General features: G+C 36.6%; 1 non-coding gene across 1 annotated transcript; it reads right to left on the bottom strand.

Moving 5' to 3' along the window:
- Positions 1-313: 313 nt before the first annotated feature.
- LOC114493576 lies at positions 314-416 on the bottom strand. Its single transcript, XR_003684210.1, has one exon. It is a non-coding gene; the product is annotated as a U6 spliceosomal RNA (small nuclear RNA).
- Between the last annotated feature and the right edge of the window lie 11,684 nt (positions 417-12,100).

The following is a 12,100-nucleotide window of genomic DNA, read 5'->3' on the forward strand; positions in this document are numbered from 1 at the left end:
TCCTATAGCATCCTTCTTGGCTTTGGTATTAGTGTTATGCTGTCCTTATATAATTAGTATGGGAGTGTTCCCACCTCTTACATTTATTGGAAGAATTTGAGAAGAATTGGTATTAATTCTTCTTTAAGTGCTTGGTATAATTCACCAGTGAAACCATCTGGTCCCTGACTTTTCTTTGTGGAAATTTTAACTTTTTATTTTTATTTATTGAATATATTTAACATGTAACATTGTGAAAATTTAAGGTGTGCAGTGTATTGCTTACATACATTTATATATTGTAGTATGGCTGCTTTTGCAGTGATATTTACATAAAAACATGGAACACTTCATGAAGTTGCATGTCATCTTTGTGCAGGGGCCTTGTTAATTTCCTCTATATTGTTCCAATTTTAGTATATGTGCTGCCAAAGCAGGAACAGGGAGGTTTTTAATTACTGATTCAATATCTTTACTTGTTTTGGCCTGTTTAGATTTTGTATTTCTTTGTAAATTAATCTTGGTAGGTAGTATGTTTCTAGGAATTTATCCATTTCTTCTAGGTTATCCAATTTACTTGTCTATAATTATTCATAGTAGTCTCTTGTGATTCTTAGTGTTTATGTGTGTTAGTTGTAATATCTTCTGATTCCATTCTAACACATTTTATTGATTATGCTATTACAGTTGTCCTATTTTTTTCTCCCCTTTATTCCTCTCTTCCCTGTACCCCTCCTCTCACTATCATTACCCCACCTTAGTTCATGTCCATGGTCATACATATAAGTTCTTTGACTTCTCCATTTCCCACATTATTTTTAACCTCCTCCTGTCTATTTTGTATCTACCATCTTATCATATGCTTGTACCAGCATATTATCTATGCTTCTTATTCCCTGTACCTCTTCCCCCATTCCCTCCACACCCGCTGCTGATAACCCTCCGTGTGGTCTCTATTTTTGTGAATCTGTTCCTGTTCTAGTTGTTTGCTTAGTTTTTTGTCTTTGTTTTTTAGATTCGGTTGTTGATAGTTGTGAGTTTGTTGTCATTTTACTGTTTGTATTTTTGATATTCTTCTTTTTCTTAGATAACTCCCTTTAACATTCCATATAATAAGGGCTTGGTGATGATGAACTCCTTTAACTTTATCTTATCTGGGAAGCACTTTATGTGCCCTTCCGTTCTAAATGATAGCTTTGCTGGATAGAGTAATCTTGGATGTAGGTCCTTGCTGTTCAAGGACTTTGAATACTTCTATTCAGCCCCTTCTTGCCTGCAAGGTTTCTTTTGAGAAATCAGCTGATAACCTTATGGGAACTCCTTTGTAGTAACTGTCTCCTTTTCTCTTGCTGCTTTTAAGATTCTCTCCTCATTTTTAATCTTGGCTAATGTAATTATGATGTGCCCTGATGTGTGGCTTTCTTGGGTCCAACTTCTTTGGATCTCTGAGCTTCCTGGACTTCTTAGAAATCTATTTCCTTTGGCAGACTGGGGAAGCTCTCCATTATGTTTTCAAATAGGTTTTCCATTTCATCTCTTTCTTTTCTCCTTCTGGGACCCCTATGATTCAGATGTTGTAATGTTTACATTTGTCCCGGAAGTCCCTGAGTCTCTTCTCATTTTTTTGAATTATTGTTTCTTCATTCTGTTTCAGATGAATTTTTATTTCTTCCTTCTGGTCCAAACTGTTGATTTGAGTCCTGATATCCTTCCTGTCACTCTTGGTTCCCTGTACATTTTCCTTTATTTCAATTTTCATAGCCTTCACTTTTTCCTCACTTTTGTGACTGTACTCAACCATTTCTGTGAGCCTCCTGATTACTAGTGTTTTGAACTGTGCATTTGATAGGTTGGCCATCTCTTCATTGCTTAGTTGGAGTTTTCTTGGAGCTTTTATCTGTTCTTTCATTTGGACCATATTTTTTTGTCTCAGTGCACCTATTATGTAGTGAGGGGTGGAGCTTCAGCTATTTGCTAGATCAGGGTAACCCACTTCATTAGGTTGTGGTGCTGTGTGCGGGGGGAGGTGTCTGAGAGGGAATAATGCTGCTTGCTCAACTCTCAGCCAGCTTTCAGCCACTTCCCCTGCTACCCACAAGCAAATTGAGCCCTTCTGGTGCTGATTCCCAGAGGGGTGGTTTTGTGTACATTCTAGGACCCTGTGGGTCTCTCCAACAAGTTTTCCTGTGAGGCTAGAAGTTTCTCCTGCTGTCTCAACCTCCACAGGTGCTTCCTGTCAGAGGTTTTGAGGCTTTATTTTCCTGTGCTAGAACCCTGGGCTGTGTAGTCTGTCTATCTCCCTAGCTATTGCTCCTGGTTTATTTGCACACAAATGTAGGACCTCCCACTTCACCAGCTGCCACCTCGACTGCTACTGTCCTGCAGGCACTGCCTTGCTGGGAGTCCTCTTCACCCTGGTGACCCATCGTCACCCCTCCTACCAGTCTGGATGAATATTTCTTCTTTAACTCCTTGATTATTGAACTTCCATAAAGTTCGATTTTCTCACAGTTCTGGTTATTTTTGTTTTCAAATTTGTTGACCTTGTTTTGGTTGTGTGAGGAGGCACAGTTGATTTACCTACAACTCAATGTTGGCCAGAAGTCCTATTCTCTTTGATTTCTGATTTTATTTGGATCTTCTCTCTTTTTTCTTAGCATAGATAAAGATTTATCAATTTTTTATCTTTTAAGGAAAGCCAATTCTCAGGTTTTTTATCTTTTCTTTTGTTTCTCCTATCTATTTCATTTATTTCTGTTCTGATCCTTATTTACTCCCTTCTGTTAACTTTGTACTTAGTTCATTCTTTTTATAGTTCACTGTTTATTTGAGGTCTTTCTTTTTTATTATTATCATTGTTGATTGCTAAAACTTCACTCTTAGAACTGGTTTGGATGCATCCTATAAGTTTTGGTATATTGTGTTTTTATTTTTTTTTTGTTTCAAGATTGTTTTAAGTTCTATTTTTTGTTTCTTCTTTGATCCCTGGTTGTTCAGGAGCATGTTCTTTAAATCTGCATATCTCTGAATTTTTTTATTTCTCCCTGTTATTTCTAGTTACCTTTTATTGTGATCAGAAAGGACACTTGATAAGATTTAAATCATTTTATATTTTCTAAAACTTGTTTTGTGACTTAACATATGGTTTATCATACAGAATATTCCATGTGCACTTGAGAACAATGTGTATCTGTTGCTGTTGATTGGAATGTTCACATATGTAGCTCAAGTCCAATTTTTCCTTATGGATTTTCTGGCTGGATAATTTATCTACAGGGATGGGGAATAGTAGGTTTACATTTGGGAGTATATGAAACACAGAATTTATTCTTGTATTATTTATTTATTTATTTATTATTTTATTTGTGTTAGTTCCATACAAACAACTGTAAACCTATTTTTGCCCACTCCTGTATTATTGAAAGTGAGGTATTGAAGTCACTACTAGTATTATATGTATTGCTGTCTATTTCTGTCTTAGATTTGTTAATATTTGTTTACTGTATTTAGATGTACAAATGTTGGGTGCATATATATTTATGATTGTTATATCCTATTGATAAATTGAACCTTTTATTATTATGTAATGACTTTGTCTCTTACAGTTTTGGTCTAAAAGTCCATTTTGTCTGATGTAATTATAGTAGCCTACACTTTCTTTTCATTACTGTTGGCATGGAATATCTTTTTCATTCTTCACTACGAACTTATGGATGTTCATCAGGCTGAGTGAGTCATTTTATTGGCACCATATAGTTTTTTTTCTTTTACCCATTCAACGTGCACAAGTAATCTGTGCTTTTCAATATGACAATTTAATCTTTATACGTTTAAAGTAATTTAAAGTAATTTAAAGTAAAATAAAGTAATTATTGATGGGTAAGGACTTACTAATACCATCTTCTTGTTTTCTGGCCATTTTGTAGTTCCCTTGCTCCTTTACCATCTCTTCCTGTGTTTGTGAATTGATGTTTTTCTGTAGTGGTATGCTTTAATTTCTTTCTTTTTATCTTTTGTGGATCTACTGTATATTTTTGTTTTGTGATTACCATGAAGCTTACATAAAACATACATACAACAATCTAGTTTAAGCTAATAACAAGTTAACCCAGAGTATATACAACTCTACCTTTTCTTCCCCCATTTATGTTTTTTGGAAGTATTTTTATTGCTTATGCTATTATAGTTTTCCCAGTTTCCCCCCCTTTTCTCTCTTCTGCCCTGGCCCCCAACTGTCCAACATTCCCCCCTTAGTTCATGTTCATGGTTGCACATATAAGTTCTTTGAGTCCTCTATTTCCTATACCATTTTTTATCTCTCCCCATCTATTTTATGCCTACTGATTATGCTTCTTCACTGTACATTTTACCCCCTATTCCTCCCTTCCCACTCCCCACTGAAATGCCTCCATGTGATAGCCATTTCTCTGATTCTGTTCCTGTTCTAGTTGTTTGCTTAGTGTTTGTTTTCGTTGTTTTTCATTTTTTTTAGGTTTGTTGATAGTTGTGAATTTGTTGTCATTTTACTGTTCATAGTTTTATTTTCTTTTTCTTAGATAAGTCCCTTTAACATTTCATATAATAATGGCTTGGTGATGATGAACTCCTTTAACTTGACCTTACCTGGGAAGCACATTATCTGCCCTTCCATTTTAAATGAAAGCTTTGCTGGATAGGGTAATCTTGTATGTAGGTCTTTGCCTTTCATTACTTGGAATACTTCTTTCCAGCCCCTTCTTGCCTGCAAGGTTTCTTTTGAGAAATGAGCTGATAGCCTTATGGGCACTCCTTTGTAGGTAATTCTCCTTTCTTCTTGCTTCTTTTAGGATTTTGTCTTTATCTTTAATTTTGGGTAACTTAATGATGGTGTGCCTTGGTGTATTCCTCTTTGGATCCAACTTCTTTGGGACTCTCTGGGTTTTTTGGACTTTCTGGAAGTCTATTTCCTTTGCCAGATTGGGGAAATTTTCCTTCATTATTTTTTCAAATAAGTTTTGAATTTTGTGCTCTTCCTCTTCTTCTTCTGGAACCCCTGTGATTTGGATGTTGGAGTGCTTAAATTTGACCCAGAGCTTTCTAAGCCTCTCCTCATTTTTTTAAATTCTTGTTTCTTCATTCTGTTCTGGTTAGATGTTTATTACTTCCTTTTGCTCCAAATCATTGATTTGAGTCCTGTTTTCCTTCCTGTCACTGTTGGTTCCCTGAATATTCTGCTCTATCTCATTTTGGATATCTTTCATTTCTTCCTTCATTTTTTGACCAAGCTCAATCAGATCTGTGAGTATTTTGATTACCAGGGCTTTAAATTCTCCATCAGATAGGTTGGCTATATCCTCATCATATAGTTCTCTCTGAAGTTTTGTTCTTTTCTTTCATTTGGGCCACATTTCTTTGTCTCAGGGACCCTGTTAAGTTGTAAGGAGGTATGGCTTTAGTCATTCACCATGGCAGGGCAGCCCCCCTTTCTGTGCTGCTATGCTGCCTGCCAGGGTTGGGGAGGGAGCAGAGTGGGAACAATGCAGCTTGTCTGCTCATCCCTAGCGCATCCCCACTTTCCAATGGACTCTCATGTGAGACTGGGAGTTTCTCCCACCATAGAAACTGCCATGGTCCATTGTCAACTGAGTCTTAGTTTCCCCTTAAGTCAGCCCCACCCACCTGGCCCATAGCCTCACTGTGGTTTTTCTCAGCTGGCCAGTTCTCTCTGTCTGCTGCCTTACGAGTCTGGTTGTTCTGATTGATTTTTCTTTAATTCCTTGGTTGTCAGAGTTCCATGCAGTCTGATTTTCTGGCACTTTTGGTTGTTTATTGATTTTAGATTGGTTGTTATCCTCCTTTTGGTTGTGCGAGGAAGTGAAGGGTTTCTACCAATGCCTACATCTTGGTAGGAACCCATTTAATCTTAATCCCCATTTATTCTTAATCCACATTTATGTTTTGATGCCACAATTTATATCTTTTTAATGTTGTGGTATTAGTAACAATTTATTGTAGCTATAGTTGTTTTTAGCACCTTTGTCCTTTAAACTTTATACTAGCAAGAAGTGATTAGAACATCACCATATTACACTATTTGGGTATTTCCAATTCAACTATGTATTCACCTTTATTGGTATGTTTTACATTTTCATATGTGTTCGTGTTACTGATAAACATCCTTTTATTTCAGCTTGAAATTCTTCCAGCACTTTTTATAAGGCAGGTCTAGCAGTAATTAACTTCTTCAGTTTTTGTTTTTCTGAGAAAGCATCTTTCCTTTATTTCTGAAGGACAACTTTGCCTGTTATTAGTTGGCAAGTTTTTCTTCTTTTAGCACTGTTAATATATCTTCCCATTCTACTCTGGCCTTCAAGTTTTCTCTTATAGACTTTTTTCCTTCTTGCTGCTTTAAAATTATGTCTTTGATTTTAGAGTTTTATTATAATGTGTTTCAGTGAGGCTCTATTTAAATTGATTTTGGTGATTTATGAGCTTTATGAACTCAGGTGTCCAGATTAATCTCCAGATTTGGGAAGTTGTCAGTCGTTATTTCTTTAAATAAGCTTCCTGCCCCTTTTCTTTTTCTTTCTCCTTCTTGGATTCCAGTAATTCATATGTTATTTTTATTAATGACATCATTTAGTTCATGTAAGCTTTCTTCACTTTTAAAAAATTTATTTAAATTTATTTTACTCTAACTGGATAATTTTAAATGACCTGTCCTCTACTTCATAGATTTTCCTGCTTAGATGAAGTCTGGCATTAATGCTCTCTATTTTTTTTCTTTTCATTTATTATATTCTTTAGCTCTGATCTTTCTGTTTGACTTTTAAATGATTTTTATCTCTGTTAAATTTCTAATTTTGTTTATGAATTGTTTTCCTAATTTAATTGAATTGTTTTCTTAGTTTATTGAGCACCTTAAAACAACTAGTTTGAATTCTTTATCTGGAAAATCACAGATCCCAATTTATCTGGGGTTGGTTCCTGGAACATTATGAGATTCCTTTTGTGGTATCATGTTTCCTTGATTTTACATGTTTCTTGAAGTCTTGGGTTGCTATCTTTGATTTTGAAAAAGCAGTCACCCTGACTAGTCTTAACTAACCTCTTCAGTGTGTCTAATCTCAGATTCTCCTTTTTCTCAAACTTCGGTGCTTGATTCTTGGACTTCTGCCAAAATCAGTTATTTTTATGCAGAAGATGATAGAAAACTCCTAGTTTTCCACTTTGATGATGTCACTCTCTTAGTTACTTCATTTTGCTCTCACATGTATTATCACTTTGGCTTTTGTTATAAGAAATCTGGTAAATATGACTTCCAGAAATACCACTACTTCTTCAATTACAAACATTCCCTAACTATGAAAGTAAATTTTAATAATAAACAGAAAGCATTATCATATTCCATTAATGACAACTGTCTATTTCTTCCCTTTCATACCTGTTTTGATGTTTTCCTACCTGTATTGTTGCTTTGAGGCCTGCCTTCAGATGGCGTGAATCTCTCTGTTGCTGCTGTCCTCAGCTTATATGTCACTTTTTGTACTCACTGCTGTCCTCTAATGTGGGCCACCTGTGTTCCAATCTGTCTTCACCTAGATTCTCTGGCTTTTATTAGGAAAGCACCTATATTCCATTCTTTATCCAAGTAGAATTATTTTAGTATTTTATTAATGTGTAATATATATCATAAGTGCATTCAGGTCACTGAATTTTCACAAACTCAACATATACATTCAACCAACCCCTAGTTCAAAAAACAGATTACTAGCTCTGCTGAAATTTTTTCCTGTCACTAATTATCCCTCTCACTGTTGCCTGTACCAAAGGCAACCACATTCTGACCTTGAATAGCACATTTCAGTTTTTTGTATTTTATATAAGTGTAATTATATAGTATGTATCATGTTGGTTTGTTTCTTGTGCTGTCTTGTGTTGTTTCTTGTCTCATATTTGTGGGATTCATTTATATTGCTGGAATGTAGAATGCTCATTCTTATTGCTCTATGTACTCTTTTGTATGATGATATTATTTCATTCATTCAGATGTCAGGAACATTTGGCATTTCCATATTATCACTATTTTGAATAATGCTGCTAATTTATAAAACAGATTTTAAAGCTTTTTCTATCAAAGTTGGAAAGAATATTTGGAAAGTGACAAAGTTACTATTATACGTTGTCTGATTTGTGACCTTAGGAAACAAAAGATTATTCACTACTCTACCTTTAATGTATAATAGGCCTCCTATTACTATTTCAATACTGAGGAAAATAATGATTTAAATATACCCCGCATGAGATTTCCTTTGGATTTTTCCCATTCACTATTAGTGAGAGTATTTAGCAGTGTTCATCAGGAGATGGTTCTTGGCAGGAAATCAATAATTTGTTATAAGATCTTATCAAGAACAGAGAGTGGGCATTGATTTCAGAAGGGAGTCAGAGCTTTAACTGGTTATATGAATGTCTTGGCAAATTTATTTGAAATAACATAAGAGAAAAGGGGGAACAAGGAGGATATTTGAACACTCAAAACCCATTTTCTAAAAGCATGTAAAAATTTACTATTTAATCAGTCTTCATTCCAAGCTCTTCCTGTGGGCTCTGCCAAAAATACTGTGATAAATCACACATAAAAGTTGCATACACTAAGCTTTTTATGAAGAGAATTCTGTACTATTTAGCCATGTTTGCAGTCATGGAGGTCTGCCTGTGAAACACTGGTTATCAATGATTAATGGACAACATACTTGAACAATGCTCTTCTACTTGAGCTAATGAACTAAATAGTTTATTTCATGCTTCATTTCCACAAATAAATGACCATAATACATAACATGATAATTCATGATCTCTTTATAGTGCATTTTCTTGTCTATAATGAACACATACACTTTAAAAATCAAGCTTAGTCAGTCATTGTTGCATTGTGATTTTATTTTTTGTATAGATTATGAAATGTTGCTAAATTCAAAAGTTTTACACTGAAAGAAAAAGAGTTGCTAAATTAAGTAACAACCTTAATGGATGCATGAAAAGCTTTAAAAAACTCATAATAGACTTTATTTTCATTTCAATTATCTTCTTGCATAAAACCATAGCTATTCTACATGTTTTTACAAGCTTATAAATAAATATTATTACTTCCTTATGTTTCTATATACAGAATTAAGGTTTAGCTTCCTTTATCTAAGGTTTACATCTTTACTTGTGGTTTTGTTTATCTTTAATAGGTTCTTGTATAATCTTTAAATTGGACAAGAATAATCTGTGGGGTGGAATCATCAGGCTGCCCTTATTTTTGACTCCTCTGGTCTTGTCTGCCCTTTAAATCTCAACTATGAAGTCAGTTCTTCTCCTGCTCTTGAAAAGAGGAGCAGGCTTTAGAAAAGTGAGGCAGTCTTTAGACTTCTCCTGTATCTCTCAGGTAATGCAAAAGTTGAATAGCCACTAAATGTCACAAATAGTCTCAATTTCACAGTGATGATTTCCTGTTCTGCATAATAATCAAATACCCAAACTTGCTTTCCAGTTGAGACTTCTCCTGATTAGAATTTTTATTCCTCCTTCTTTGTTTTGTAAATGTGGTTTTTGGCCCTCTAGGGAGGGTGAAATAGGAGAAGGGTAGCTGGATTCTCTTTTGACTGGCATTGGCATCCTGGTCTGGTTCTTCTCCTAACTCAACAGATGTTTAAAAGTGAGTCGGTGGTACATTTACACAATGGAATTATACATAGCAGAAAGAAAGAAGGAACTCCTAACTTTTGCAATAGCATGATGGAACTGGAGAATGTTAGTGTGGTTGGTGACCTGGGATCTGAAAGAATTTACAAAGAGAAGAAACTACAGAGAGTAAAGGTTTTATTTTACTTTCTCAAGAGAAAGGGCTAAGTGTGCAGATATACACTAGCACTGAGGGGTGGGGGCTTTGAGCTTTTATTGGATTATAATTGGATTAAAAAAGGTGTGTGTGTGTGGGGGGGTCACTGCCATGAGGCCCCTGGGCTGTTGTTGGTGGTGTAACATGAGGCTGCAGTTTATCCCAATGTTACCTTCTGCCTATAGCTCTATGGAGTGGTTATTCACTTTTGTTCTTGCTTTCCTGTAATTTTGAGTCCTGGAGACAAGCTCAGAAGAGTGCAATGGCACTCATGTTTAATAAGGTGCCACAATAGTCAGAGGCACTGACTTTATCATTTCATTTCCCTGTTACCTCTGAGAGCTTCCTGTTTGAACTTGATTCTGAATCTTTGTAAGTTCTTCCCTGGGGCAGATTGAAATTTCTAGAAAATCTACTTTGATAAAAATATATGTATAAAAATAAAATGGTTATTGTTACTGTTTGTGTAATCTTGAACATATTAAATAGGTCTAATTAGTTCAAAAACTTATAAAAGGAGAGAATAAATCCTTGACTTATCCCAGTTGCCCACGGGAATAACTCAAAGTAATTTCTCAGTTTTTAAAATCTAAACTTTGGGAAGATTGTCAAATATACTTAACCAAAAGATTATAATATATACATTTTGAAAAAAAACCTTTTTTGGTAATGTTACAGGGTGCAGCCAAGAGGGGGGACCCCAAATTGGCATTTGAAATGGGGTCCAGAACTCAAGGTATCCAGGAGATTTTAAGGTGTCTTCACCCCTTCCCCCACAGGTATGAGTTGGGGGAAGGGACACACAGAGCAAGAACATGCAGGGCAGCTTTGCAGCTAATCCATGGCATGGTCATTTAGCATACCTATAGCCTTTGGCTAGTCACTTAGATATGCTAAATAGCTATGGCCATGCTCAAGGCCAGGGGGATGGAAAGGGACCTTACCCCCAAGATGGGACCTGGGAGGCAGGTCCCCTGAGTTACAGCGCCTGCGTGGGAGCTGGGAGAAGATTGGTTCCATGACATGGGGTGACACCTGCCCAGACCCACGATGGTGACCAGAAAAGCTGGAGAAGACAGCAGATTGAGGGCAAGTGTGCCCAAGTGTAGGAGGAGTCGGAAATGGGGCTGCAGAAGAAGATTGGCGCGGGGGATTTAAACACGGACACGGCAGCCATTGAGAGAGAAACCATGCGGCCTTGACGGAGTGGAGACTCCTGTAGCCCTGAGAGGGAGAACCACACGGCAGCCCTGGAGGAGAGAACCATGCAGTTTTGGCAGAGTGGGGACTCTCCCTTCCTGCAGCCCTGAGAGAGAGGACCACATGCCTGGCAGAGTGAGGACCCCCACAGCTTTAGAAGGGGGAACCACCACCTGGTTTTAGCAGAGATCCTGGTGACTCAGCCGAGGGTGCCGGGAATCCAGGGAGGTCTCCCAGTCGAGATGGAGTTCTAACTGAGAAGAACCAAAAGACTACCTAAGTCATGGACTTCTATTTCCTTTCCTGAGATACGGTACTCTGGACTGGGCAAAAGGGGAAGGAAGGAAGGACTGTGTGTTTGTGGGTGTTTTTAAGGACTTTAGGATTTTTTTGATGAAGACATTAGGTCACTACTTTAAGTTAGTATAGCATTAAATAAACATTTTCTTTCCTTTTCTCGAATCTCTGGCATTGAGAGACGTCTTTCCTAGGGCGGCGGACATAACGGACCGGGGCCTTCTTTTAATAATAGTATATCGTCCCAGGCCCCCCCTTGTGTGTTCTGTAACAGTAATAGTCCTAAAAACATTAATTGAACTTAAAGTTGGTTTTAGTTATTAAATATTTTATACAGAACATAAGATCTTGATTAATTTATATAAGCACTTAATATTTTAGGCCAACAGAATATTACACTGCAGTTATGTCACACAGAGGCAGAAAACATACCACATGTAACACACAGACAAATGCATATCACATAAAGACCACACATTTGAAGATTGAGCACATAAAGACCATACACATAATTTGAATTACTAATTTTTGTAGAGAAAGTATAAAATTTCTCTTATTTGATTTTGACAACTTTTAAAACTAGAAAGGGGATGGAAGGTCCCAAATACCAAGCAAGACCTGGAGACTCTCAGTAAAAGCTTCAAGGACTGTCAGTGAGTGAGTGGTGGTGGAAACAGGCTCGGCTCCAAGGTGTCCAGCAGCAGAGAAGAGCCTGAGTGGGGCTGCTTTGGCCCCTGAAAGGTCAGAAACCTGGTAACA

The sequence above is a fragment of the Phyllostomus discolor genome, chromosome 1 (genome assembly GCF_004126475.2).
Source record: "Phyllostomus discolor isolate MPI-MPIP mPhyDis1 chromosome 1, mPhyDis1.pri.v3, whole genome shotgun sequence".
Taxonomy (NCBI): domain Eukaryota; kingdom Metazoa; phylum Chordata; class Mammalia; order Chiroptera; family Phyllostomidae; genus Phyllostomus; species Phyllostomus discolor.